The sequence below is a fragment of the Periophthalmus magnuspinnatus genome, chromosome 15, assembly GCF_009829125.3.
Source record: "Periophthalmus magnuspinnatus isolate fPerMag1 chromosome 15, fPerMag1.2.pri, whole genome shotgun sequence".
In the NCBI taxonomy this organism is placed as follows: domain Eukaryota; kingdom Metazoa; phylum Chordata; class Actinopteri; order Gobiiformes; family Gobiidae; genus Periophthalmus; species Periophthalmus magnuspinnatus.
This window is the reverse complement of record NC_047140.1, coordinates 4,734,819-4,747,462: the sequence shown is the minus strand read 5'-3', so window position 1 is coordinate 4,747,462 and position 12,644 is coordinate 4,734,819. Positions and strand designations below refer to the sequence as shown.

Genomic DNA, 12,644 nt, shown 5'->3' with positions numbered 1-12,644 from the left:
TAACTGTCTTCATAGAGATAATTTTAATGCCATACTATGGAACGTTCTGTTAACAAAGCAAAAGAATTTCCTTGGAGACAAGCAGCTGGAATTACCCTTCACCAAATTATGCAGTGAACCTTTAAATGCATTTTATATCTTCAAATTAACAATCTTACAACTCCAACTTTGTGAACCTCTACAAACCATAAAAAGTTGAAATAGTTGAAAATAATTTTGCGAACAGTATTTTAAAGCTAACCAGTAGTCTCCACTCTTTGCTCTCCTCTCGTGCCGACATTGCACCGTCAAACAAAAATAATGAGCTACTATTAGCGAAGCGTATTCCATTCAGATGTAGCCTCTGAACTTGTTTTGTATCCTGCCTCCTCTCTCACAGCCTGATCAATATGTTTGGAGAGACACACAAGGTTAGGCCGATGAGAGAGGAGGAAATGCTAATACCCAAACGCCAAGGTTCATGGTTAGAATTTACCCACACGTTCACAACAACCAATCAAACTCCTTGCTCACGGACATTCTAACTATCAGCGCGCAGGGATCGATATCTGTTGCTATTGGCGCTGAATCCACATATGCATATTGGAAATGGAGAATTGTGGTGAGAAAGATGATAAGAAGTTGTTGTTAACTTTGAGTCCTGAAGTTATAGTGGGTTTTGTAAATAGTAAATAATAAATGGACTCAAGTGTTGCCAGTTCTGAACCGTTGGAGGCTGATTGCAAAAGCAAAATTATTTTTTGTTTATTAGTTTGCGATTTCCTGGCAAAATTTCACTTTGCACACGTATGTCGAACTGTTGTGTTGGTGTTTTTTTCTAGTGTTGTGACAGTAGCAAACGGTTGATGGAAATATTCTGGTGATAAGTCAACGAGACCATGAATGAAGATTATCAGGAAGGGCATCTGGGATAAAACCCTTCATCATATCTGTGCTAAAATTCATAGATAATTTCCATAATGCAGCATTTCTTGGAGGTCAAATTTCCATGGCAACACTTTGAGCATTTACCGCATTTTGTTGATACTTTTGGACCAATAAACATTTTCAGATACACAAAATTACAGCTTTTACTAAAAACAACTTTCCTACGGTTACATTATCTGCTGGAAAACCAAATCAGCGAACTTGAAAAAAGCAATTAGCCGGAAAATTAGAAAATGATACATTTAGAAAAATATGTCATCTTAAATTTAATCTTGAAATTTACAACAAGAAAACAGTTTGGACTTTTACGGACTAAGTCATGTTTTAATGAAAATGTAAAAAGACTGGAAGGTTACTCGAGAGACAAGCTGGCAACTGGACCATCAAAATGTTATTCCAGCAGATATTCATTTCATTTTCATTTATTTATTGTTTGGTCGATGTATAACTCATTGCAGTCGACATCCATTAGATTCGGTGTGATGCCCATAAGATAAAACAGATTCACTATGTAGAACCTTACAGTCAAATCAAACACTAAACTAAGTCCATGACCCGGTGTAGGCAGAAACTAAAGCTTATTGTGCCGACTCTTACCTCATCACATGTGGAAAAAATCTACTATTACTCCAATTATCACAAATCTATACTTACTGTTATTATTTCAAATCTCTTGCCATTACTATTCTTGTAAAATAGATTTTTAATTGCAAAAGAGAAGTATTTTTTTATAGCTCATTGCAGCAGCTGTTCCATAATTTAACTTGTTTGCTTGATAAACAATAGAGTAAAAAAAAACAAAAAAAACCATTTGATTTATACGTATAGTGTTTTTTCGCACACTCAGAGACATTTTACAGTGCCGTTATTCATTCACTCCACACTTGGATGGTCTACTGAACGTACAAATCACCCTTAGATATAAAAACTGGATAAATTAACAACATCTTCTTTGGATATTTACTTTTTTTCCTCAGGATCTGTATACATCTGAAAATACATAACTGCTTTAAAAAAAATAAAAAAGACTTACTATAGAATGTCTTATATACTCTTGCGCTGTCTTCTAATGGAGCAGCACTTTTCAGGGAGACGAATGAAAGTCAATAACCTCCCCTCAGACACTCTCCATAGAGACACAAGTGCATTCTTTAAACATGAGCGAGACCACTGACCACCAATATTAACTCGTATAAAACAGTAGGCCCGCCGTAAATAGCAGTTGTAACCGTCCCAGTATTCATGATTCAAGGATTTCATTTACGTGTTGCCCCAGGAGCTAGTTCGGCCATCTTAGAGACCAGTCCCCCCGCCCACCCTCCTTTTCCTCACCATTAGTCACAGCCTGTATGTCACCGTGACGGGCCAAGGCCAAGGCGAGGCGCTTAAAGATGGGTGCCCCGCAGAAGACCCCCGAGATGAGGAGATGAGAGAGGAAATACCAGCTGGGCTAACATGCAGCACCGGAGCACCCTAAGGCCCGGAGCACCCTCGGGTCATGGGTATATATCGTGCGTAATGGAAGAATGTTCTTTACAGTTCAAAGGCAATTCATCAAAAGTGGCCTCAGAGACAATAGGCCATTTTTCAACTATGAGCGAGTTTGGATGATCTAAGAAAAATAAGATGTTATGTGCCCTCGTACGTACTTTGTCATCAGGGGTTTTAGTGAATGACTTTGCTCTTGTCACCTACGAATGACATCATCAGTATATGACAGTATGTGTAAGACTCCTATATTCTGAGTCCAGTGTTCAAAATTGTATTTTTAAACAGGAAGCCACAACCCATATAAGTTCATAGTCTATACATTGCTAACCTGTTGTAAAAGTTCATGGGGGAAAGCACAGTACCTTGCGGAAACCCACTTTCATTGATTTTTTCAAGTAATAAACTTAGAGATTTGGATACCACAATGACAATAAAAACAGTCTTTATATAGATAGAAGAATGTCATTTTTGGCATTAAATAACAGAACTTTCTTTTATTTTCCCATGTAGCCTTGTATTTATGTAATGTTTTAGTCGTCCTGGTAGGTTCTATAGTGGTCCATGGGCATATACTCGTGTATGTGGTTTTATACTTGTTCTGATACAGCTCAAAATCATTCCAAACAACCTTTTGGGAGTACACTAATCTACAAATAAACCTCGCCTGGCTTGAAAATCAAACCTGGGACCTTTTTGCTGTGTGGAAGAAACATGTCGACAGAGTGTGTACAGAACAAGTCCTCTTTTGTGCCTGAGTGGAGCTGACTGAACTGCCCATGTGAGAAAACCTCCATCTCTCCTTAGGGAATACCCTGCTTTTTCCTGGTCAGATCCTTCACAGTTCAGATTGTAAACCCCGAGGACGAATCAGAGGAGGCCAGGAAATGCCAATAGTTCCAGGATTGTGCGAGCAAACGTCTGATCGTCCAAGTGGAGCGTGTAAAGTCACTGCCTTGTGCTGTTAGCCTGGGGAGGGATATTAACATTTTGTATAATTACTCCATGTTCTCTGCCAAATACATGTGCCCACTGTTTAACTGATGTGGCATAAACTGTCGCTTTAATATTATAATGGTATGTTTTAAATTAGCCTGGCGTTCAGTTTTACATTCCATATAGGGACATTGTTTTGGCCACTGTTTCATTATCACATTTTTATATGTTCCCCATGGGCAACAATGTAAAGAATTAGGCCTTTATGTAGTTATTATTTATGTGCACAAAGGGTGTACATTTACATACATTACATACATACTATGGACTTGCAATATTAACACACAATTACTCAATTAAAGAAATCCCAGTGTTGACAGAGTAGGACTAAAGAATATGGCCTCTGTGATTTGACCTTTGTTCCATTAAACTCACTTTCATTTCACATTACATGGCCCATAATTTTTTAATAACCAACTAAAGTGGACACAACTATCCCGGGTTTGTTTTGTGTAATTATAGTTATAGCTCACCTTTAAGTTAAATACCACACATATACAAATTACTTTAAAGATATTTTATTTGATTAAATCTATTCTTTTCAGTTATATAATTCAGCCAAACATATCCACGTTCACTACTTACATGGTCCAGACTTAGAGGGGGCGTGTCCAATGGCCATTTTTAAAGCCTTTGGGTGAGGTCGTGGGCTGAACAATGTGGAGGAAATGGTTTAAGTTTCTTTTTGTTTCAGCGTCATTGTGTGTTTTGTTTTCAGTATTTCAGTATTTACAGCTTTATTTTAAACACTTTTGTTAAAGAGACTTAGTCCCTTGTAAATTAACAGTTAGGTTGAGGTAGTATGATAATTATTTGCTTATTTTCTGTTTAGTCATCTGCACGCTTTATGTTTCTTCATCCCCACAGCCTCCTTTTGTTAATAGTTCCTGTGGAAGCATCAATAATAATAATAATGATAATAATAATAATAATGATAATAATGATGATGATGATGATAATAATAATAATAATAATAATGATAATAATAATAATAATGATAATAATGATGATGATGATAATAATAATAATAATAATAATAATGATAATAATAATAATAATGATAATAATGATGATGATGATGATAATAATAATAATAATAATAATAATAATAATAATAATAATAATAATAATAATAATAATAATAATAATAATAATAATAATAATAATACACATTAAAGTCCCATAAGGAAAAAACGGACTTTAAGATAGGGCTAGGCTATGGTGTGTTGTATGTTATTTCTACAAAAAATAAAAAATAAATACAGATTTTGTTTAATCCCTGCATATTTAGGCTGTGTCCCTCCCCAGATTTGCTCCTCGTGTGATGCTAATACAGGAAGCGTTCTTTGCTTTGAAAAATCAATATAGGCCTCACTGGACTTGTTCTGATCATTTAAGTGAAAAAATCTGTGTCTTTCATCAACTTTGAAGCTAACAGCTACAATTTTAGCTTTCGTTACATTGCTCGGTCTTTAACAAAGGTTGTTATTGTTAATGTAGACATAAAAAGCTCTATTGTGGGGATGAATCGGCTGGTTTGAAGGACTGGGTGATATGGTGATAAAAATCAAACCATGATCTCATCCCTCTCTAAAGTTATATTGTGATTTGTCCATTTTCCCTTGGTTCAAACATAGACCTCAGCAGTGCTCTGAGTGACAGGTAGATTCAACTAACTGCAACAAAGTGTGAGCTTTCAGAAGAAGTAGATGAGATGCCAAGTTTATATGAATCAAGATAAAATCGAAATTGTGATCTGGGTTCAAGAAAATTGTGATATTTGGGTTTTTTTTTACGTTTGGACCACTCGCCAAACAGCTTCTTACTGAAGCTGGTTGGTTTAATTTGTACAGACAGTCCTTAAAGGGCCATATTACTCTATTTTCTGATCTCTGTTCTAATGTTGTTTCCTCATCACAAACAGACCTGGAGTTGTGTTTTGATTCACTCACACATGTTTAACACACAAATCCTGCATCTTTAGGCTGAGCTCTTTTCTCAGACTGAAAATACTCATGTCATGTGGTAATGCAGGAAGTGCTCCACTGTGTTTTTAAACTCCATACACCATCTCACTAGAATCATGTGGATGATTTCAGCCCTGGAATTGCCAATGTAAAAGGAGCTATTAACTTGAAACCTACTACTTCATGACATCACAAGGTGGAACAAAGCATTTTGAGCTTTGGAGGTATAAACAGACTAATAATAAAGAATTACTCAAACATGTGTGAATGAAACAAAACACAACTCCAGGTCTGTTTTAGAGGAGGTAATCACATTATAACATGGCTTAACGCTCACATGAGTCAATTTTGTGTAATGTACAACCTTTAACTTGCCGATAAATGGTCATTAGTGCTCAGACATACATTTGAACATGTTTCCGTGGATAAATCACACAATATGTTCTCTATTTCCATCCAAAATAGTTGACTTTGATGGTGTGGATATTATTGGATTCATGTAAATTCACAGTAGCTGTTGTCGTGTCTCACTCGTGTGTTTGTGTACTGTAAACACTATTGTCTCTGCTATAAACAAAACCCTTTCAAATCTTGGCCCGTTCGCATTCAGACCGCTCGCCCTCATTTCATCAAACACATCAGCTCCGAACGCAAACATGTTGCGTTGTTGTCTGACAAAATTTAACGCCGACCATAATTAATATTCATGACTTTGCACCCCCCTCCGGATGCTCAAATTAATTATGCTAACAGGGTCATTTAACTGCCGCATTCAAAGCTAGCTATTCCATCGCAATAACGTGACACAATAATTACACACACATTCTAACCAGGGGACAGTGACGAGTGGAGGAGTGACAGTCATCCTCATAAAGTACAAAGACACAAGCGCGCACTCTCTCTCGAACACTCCGAGCCGACTACAGCGGCGATATGAAAGAATAACAATAACCCCGCTGCAGTAAATATGATTTGTAAGCGCGTGTTTTTATTTAGTGGTATACATCTTCCCTGTCAGCGCGAGCACGGGTAATAGAAATGCCAGTGAGGTGGCTGATTTACTTAGTCAAATTTTCATCTCAAGGCTCGGCGGCCATGATTGCGGTCGCTAAGAGTAACGGGAAGTCATGCATTATGTAGGCCGGCGCGGCGCGACCTTGAGAGACGGAGAGGCCCATATATTAGAACGGGGCATATCCGCAGTGCTATGAGGCTGTTGCTCCGGCGTTACAGACAATACAACTGCTCTGCTCGTAGATTCATATGGAGTTTAGTGTCAGGCTGATGGGGCAGACATCGACGCTGGTGGAGACGGATGAGGGCAGCAGACAGCAAGCTACAGGAGATGTTATAATAAGAGTTTTACAAATCTTTCTTTCTATTTTAGTTAGAGTCAGTGAAGTTAGAGTCGTATTGGGTAAAGCTGCAGAGGGAATACATTTGCTTGGTTTCAGATGACATCACCACTTTCTATACGTCAATGATATTAAATACAAGTGGGAGCTGCTAAAATGTACGTTAAAAATCTGATTTTGGTTGTCATACAGTGAGTTCTTGGGTCTTTTCACTAATAGAAATGATCAAGTCCAACATTTGTGCATTTACTTTTTGGATATTTCATGGCAAAGTACAGTGTAATCAATATTGGAAATCTGGTTCTTGTCCCCTTCTGGGAGTATGACATCATCACATACCTGTAGTCTCCATGGAGATGTTATTGGCCTGACCTTGAATGTTCCACAGTATTGTATTAATCAATCATTTAGTTCATTACAGCGTTTTTATTGCTCAACAGTATCTTGAAAACCACATACTGTGAGCGGTGTTGCCTTTCCACAGATATAGCTTAGATAAGTCTAATGCTGTACAGTGGAACATTCCAAAGCAATGACATCTCCATAGAAACAAGCAGGTGGCAAGAAAGTGATAGTGCCTTTAAATGCAAATATGTTGATGTAACTTTGAGTGATTGTGAGTAAAGCTAATTGGGTTCAAAGGCCCTGTTTTGAGCAAGCCCACTGTGTAGTGTCTGTATCTAATATTGTATAAGCGAAGTGCACATTAGCATGCTAGTTGTTCTTAGCTTTACTGTCACAGCAAAACGCTGTCTCTGAGAGTTGTGAAAAGGATTTACAAACTCATAGTAGTGAATCATTAGAATGCTCAGAATGCATCAGGCAAGTGAGGAATAGAATCTGAAATAACAATTGTTTTTGTGAGACAGTTTGTTTACCTGCTTCACATGTTACAGCTACTGTAACTTTCCTCAGCTTAAACCTGAGACAGAATGAACCATGAACCAAAAAGTAAGTGTGGAATAACTTTGGGCCATTGCAAACTTTTAAAAATGAACTAGTTCTGCTTTTCATGTTTTAATGTTGGTGTGTGAAGATGTTTCGCTGCTCATCCAAGCCGCTTCTTCAGTCTTGAACTTAAGAAGCAGCTTATTACAACAGACTTGGACAGGACAGGGCCTAAACACACTTTACCAGCCTCCAGTATCTTCACCAGAGTCTCTGAGCTCTGAGGATTTGTACCACAATGACCAAACATCAGACATTACAAAGTGGACAGGTGGGTCACATGGTGAGGTGAGACCAGACAGCCCCTCATGACAGTCAAAGCAGGTTTGACCTCAGGATTAACATGTAGAAGTAAAACAATACAAAGTGTGGTACATTGGAGAGAGATCTGAACGACATGTCTGTATCTATGTGTAATACAAATGACACACCACAGGAGATTAACAAGCAAAATGGGACAAAAGGGGTTACATGAAAGGTCTACAAACCAAAATGATTCTGAAGATAACGTTTTATTTTCCATTGCAATACATTAACCAGAACATCAATGTCATTTAACGTTAGCACAAAAGATACATACAGACGAGTAATCTAAAGATATATTTGGTATGGCTAACGCTGCGCTCTCCCTCCTGCCTCTCATCATGCCTTCTCACCTGCTCATTGATTAACCTGTATCGGGCTCAGAACACATATCATTTTTCCCACACACGGCTTGCGCAAGGATCAATATTCTCACTGTTGCTTAAGCTTGGACAACCTTTACACTATCAGCTCCTATTGATCTCTCTCACATAATTGTCTGCATTTTCAAATCAGCCGTGATCTTCTTTATGGACAGGCTGCCATGGCATTTGAAAAGCCCCTGGTCCTGCTCCGTGACCCGCGCCAAGAGCAGCAGAAAGGCCACGCCACATGGATTAGTTAGCATTTGGAACTTACTCTGTTCATCTTTATTTTTAGGCTTTTTAAAGCTGGGGCACCTGATTTTCAAACAATGAAAAGAAAAGAAAGTAGGTCCAACTAACTCTAGGCTTTGGCACATCGCTGGTATTCACATGCATGACATTTCTGATCACTAACACGGCTTTAGAACAGGGTGGACCAACGCTGCAGTCAGCTCTCATCTCCAGGCCTCATATAGTGATCCTCTTTCATACAAGTTTGCAGCATGCAGTAGTTTGACTTTTGTCACAAAATTCAGATTTTACAAGATGCAAAAAATTCTGTAATGCAGCTTTAATGTGAAACAGAATCTTTTTTTTTCTTATTGTTAATTTAATACACATGATTATTCTCCCCAGTGATAAAGCTGTATTATAATGTACCAGGACTCGCTATTGGTTTACATTACTTGTCAGTTAACCAAATTCAGCGTTTCAACAGTCTTGTTTTCAATAAATACATAAGAATACATTATTTAAGGGTACAATATGTAACTTTACTGAAACTTGTCTGCTGCTTGCTTCTATGGGGATGTTATTTCTTTTGTCGGAGTCATTCACTGTATGGCAGAGGGATGTCACGATTATTAGGTTAATCGATAATCGTGATTGTTCGGTTCACAGCATAATCTAAACTAAAATATAATAATCGTGATCATTTTAGAAGCAAATTTATGTCATTTTTGTTCAATCTCGATGTCAGAATGTGTCTGTTATGCTTTGATTTCATAAACTGGTCACATACTGTAACATGTTAGATAATGACAAAATGAAAGAAAATGAAGGATTTCACTTTTGGTTAGTGTAAATAATTGTTGAATTGTGGTTCTAATTCTAAAACTTGATACCGTGGCATCCTTAGTGTAATATTTCCATACTACAATGCAACAATGTACAAGATGACGCCGTACTGTCTACAAAAAAAAAAAGCAATATTATCTCCCTAAGACAAGGTGGTGTACTCTACTCCAAAAGTTAGTGCACCTTTTAAATTCCATAATAAATCAGAAAAGTTATATCCAATGCATTGTTTTAATATAATTCATGTTTTAATATCATTCAATCGAAAAAAAAAACAGGGAGGCACAGATGAGTTAGGAACAGAACTAACATAAAACAGGGGGAAAAATGTAATTGGATTGTAACCTGTATAGCTGCAGTTGAGAACAATACTTGAATACAAATTAGATCAAAAACTAACAGAAAACAAACATTAACACTTTTGACATTTAGACCTTACATTTGTATTTCATTAGCTTACTTTTACATGTATTTATATTATGAGTTACCAGCATATACGGAGAGTACTACATTAAAACAGTGATGGCAGTTTATACTGAATATAATGGACAACAAAGTGCTTTGACGTTCAAATAGTTCAGTCAGTGGTTTTTGCCATAATAACACCATTAGCAGCAGTGTTCCATGCATTGGTGCTTTCTGCCGCTCCTGTCTGCATCAGGGGTGGGGCATGGCCATCAGAATGTGCTTAAATTTGGGGCGTGCGTTCCTTTAAAAGCTCGGTAATAACAGGGCGCAGACGCTGGTCCCTCCTCCGGCCGCGTGAGGAGGGAGTGCTGCTCTGGGTGAAAGTCCATTCGGATGTAATTGGCAGTGGAATTATTTATGACATTAATTGCCACATTATCGACTGGCTGTCAGCTCCTCTGTCACTCTGTCCATCTTTCTTAGAGGAAAGAGCCAGCTCAGCCTGATGCCCAGTGACAAGCTAATTACTCCGTCACAGGGCCCAATGACAAATGTTACTCATCCAGGATGTACAGGCAGGAAATAGACCTCCCTCTCTCTCTTTCTCTCCCTCTCTTTCTCCCTCTTTCTCTCCCTCTTTCTCTCTCACAGATGCAGGAGAAGAGGAGGGGCAGTATTTTCTTTTTTTCTAGAGCCAGTAGAATCTCGGCCCTGTGCAGCTCTGCTATCACTGGCCACCTGTCACTCACACGCAGCATTGCTAGCCCTCGTGTACATTTGCATTAGCTGGTGCCAGTCCGTCATGAGTGATGGAAGCTGACACAATGATTGGTCCTTAGTTCTGCTGACAGCAGGCACACACAACGTGCCTTTTGGGGAGGTGAAGTCAAGTCTGCTGCTAGGAAACTGAGTGATTGTAGCCTATGCTGTATAAGAAACTAAGAAATCACATATGCTAATATCTATATTATTGTTCATTTTGGGTAGTAACATTATACCAAATCTATAACATACAATATTTGAAGCAATGTTATAGATTCATGTTCAGTTGATGCTGGTTAGTGTTAGTAGAGGTCAAAACTGAGGCCTCTCTTTTCACAAACTGTTGCTAAAAGTGATTGTTGTAAACACACGTTCCACATGTGCTCTGACACAGAGACACAGGGACATGTGGCTTTGTGGCGACATCTCTCTGTAGCTGTCTGCGCAGAGGCCTGCAGGCTGCAGCTGAATGTCACTGATCTGCTCTGATGAAGTCTGCCTCTGTATCTTGTATCTCCACAGGTCACATCCCACTGCCTACAGGTAAACCTTAATGAATCCACTGTCCACCATTCATCCACTCACACACTCATCTACGGCAGACATATGTCAGACCACCGTCTGCCATCCCATAATGCACTCTGTGTTGCCTTGGCAGCCTCAGATGCGCCCCTGACGGAGATAGGAAGTGACACGCACCAAACTTGGTGTGTCCCGGAGCCAGCTCCAGCAGCTCCGGTGACTGGGGCCTGTCAATTCCAGCTCCGTCAGGCACACTGGCTCAATGGCAGTGCCACTGACACATGTCACAAACTTTTAAATGTCTGCTCTTTTCAGCAGCCAGGGGAACCATGACATTTGGGTGGTGTGGGGGGAACTTGTTGTGGCTCCCACTTCCTGCCTCCTCTGCCTGTCAGCCCCACTCAGCTCGAAGCATATCAAAATGCAGACAAATCAACCCTGTCACTCTGAAGGAGCTGCACTAGTGACCAGCTCCTGAGCACCGCCATGTCAGTGTGACCAGGGAAGTGGACATAGGAGAGCAAAGACGCACAGGGTTTAACACCACACTACCTTGTGTTACACTATGTAGTGTGCACTAGCATATGGACTATGCACTAGCATTTGTAATGGGAACCAGCATGTGTAATGCGCACTAGCATGTGGAGTGTGCACTTGCATATGTAATGTGCACTTGTCTGTGGAGTGTGCACTTGCCTGTGGAGTGTGCACTAGCATGTAGAGTGTGCACTAGCATGTAGGGTGTGCACTAGCATGTAGAGTGTGCACTAGCATGTGGAGTGTGCACTACTGTAATGCACACTAGCATGTGGAGTGTGCACTATTGTAGTGTGCGTTAGCCTGTGGAGTGTGCTCTAGCCTGTGAAGTGTACACTAGCCTGTGGAGTGTGCTCTAGCCTGTGGAGTGTGCACTAACCTGTGGAGTGTGCTCTAACCTGTGGAGTGTGCACTAGCCTGTGGAGTGTTCACTAGCATGTGTAATGTGCACTAGCATATGGACTATGCACTAGCATTTGTAATGTGCACTAGCATGTATAATGTAGACTAGCATGTGGAGTGTGCACTAGCATGTGGAGTGTGCACTAGCATGTGTAATGTGCACTTGCATGTGGGGTATGCACTTGCCTGTGGAGTGTGCACTAGCATGTGGAGTGTGCACTAGCATGTAGAGTGTGCACTAGCATGTGGAGTGTGCACTAGCATGTGGACTGTGCACTACTGGAGTATGCACTAGCATGTAGAGTGTGCACTATTGGAGTGTGTACTAGCATGTGGAGTATGCGCTTGCCTGTGGAGTGTGAACTATCATGTAGTGTGTGCACTAACATGTGGAGTGTGCACTATCATGTGTAAACTACAGTGGTGACCAAACACTGTGGGTGAATGTGACCTCTCCTGTCTGTGTGACTGAAGCACTGATCTACAGACACACACACGCACGCACCCCCACCGACACACACACACACGCACACACACTACTCTGAACATCTACGACACTTAAACAGTCACACATCACTCTGGAAGCT

The 12,644-nt window shown here is 39.7% G+C and overlaps 1 protein-coding gene across 1 annotated transcript in view; it reads left to right on the top strand.

Annotated features, from left to right (window-relative positions):
• Window positions 1–12,644, top strand: part of kcnma1a (potassium large conductance calcium-activated channel, subfamily M, alpha member 1a) — a 293,601-nt gene that overhangs the window by 242,342 nt on the left and 38,615 nt on the right. The gene's annotated exons all lie outside the window — the stretch shown is intronic.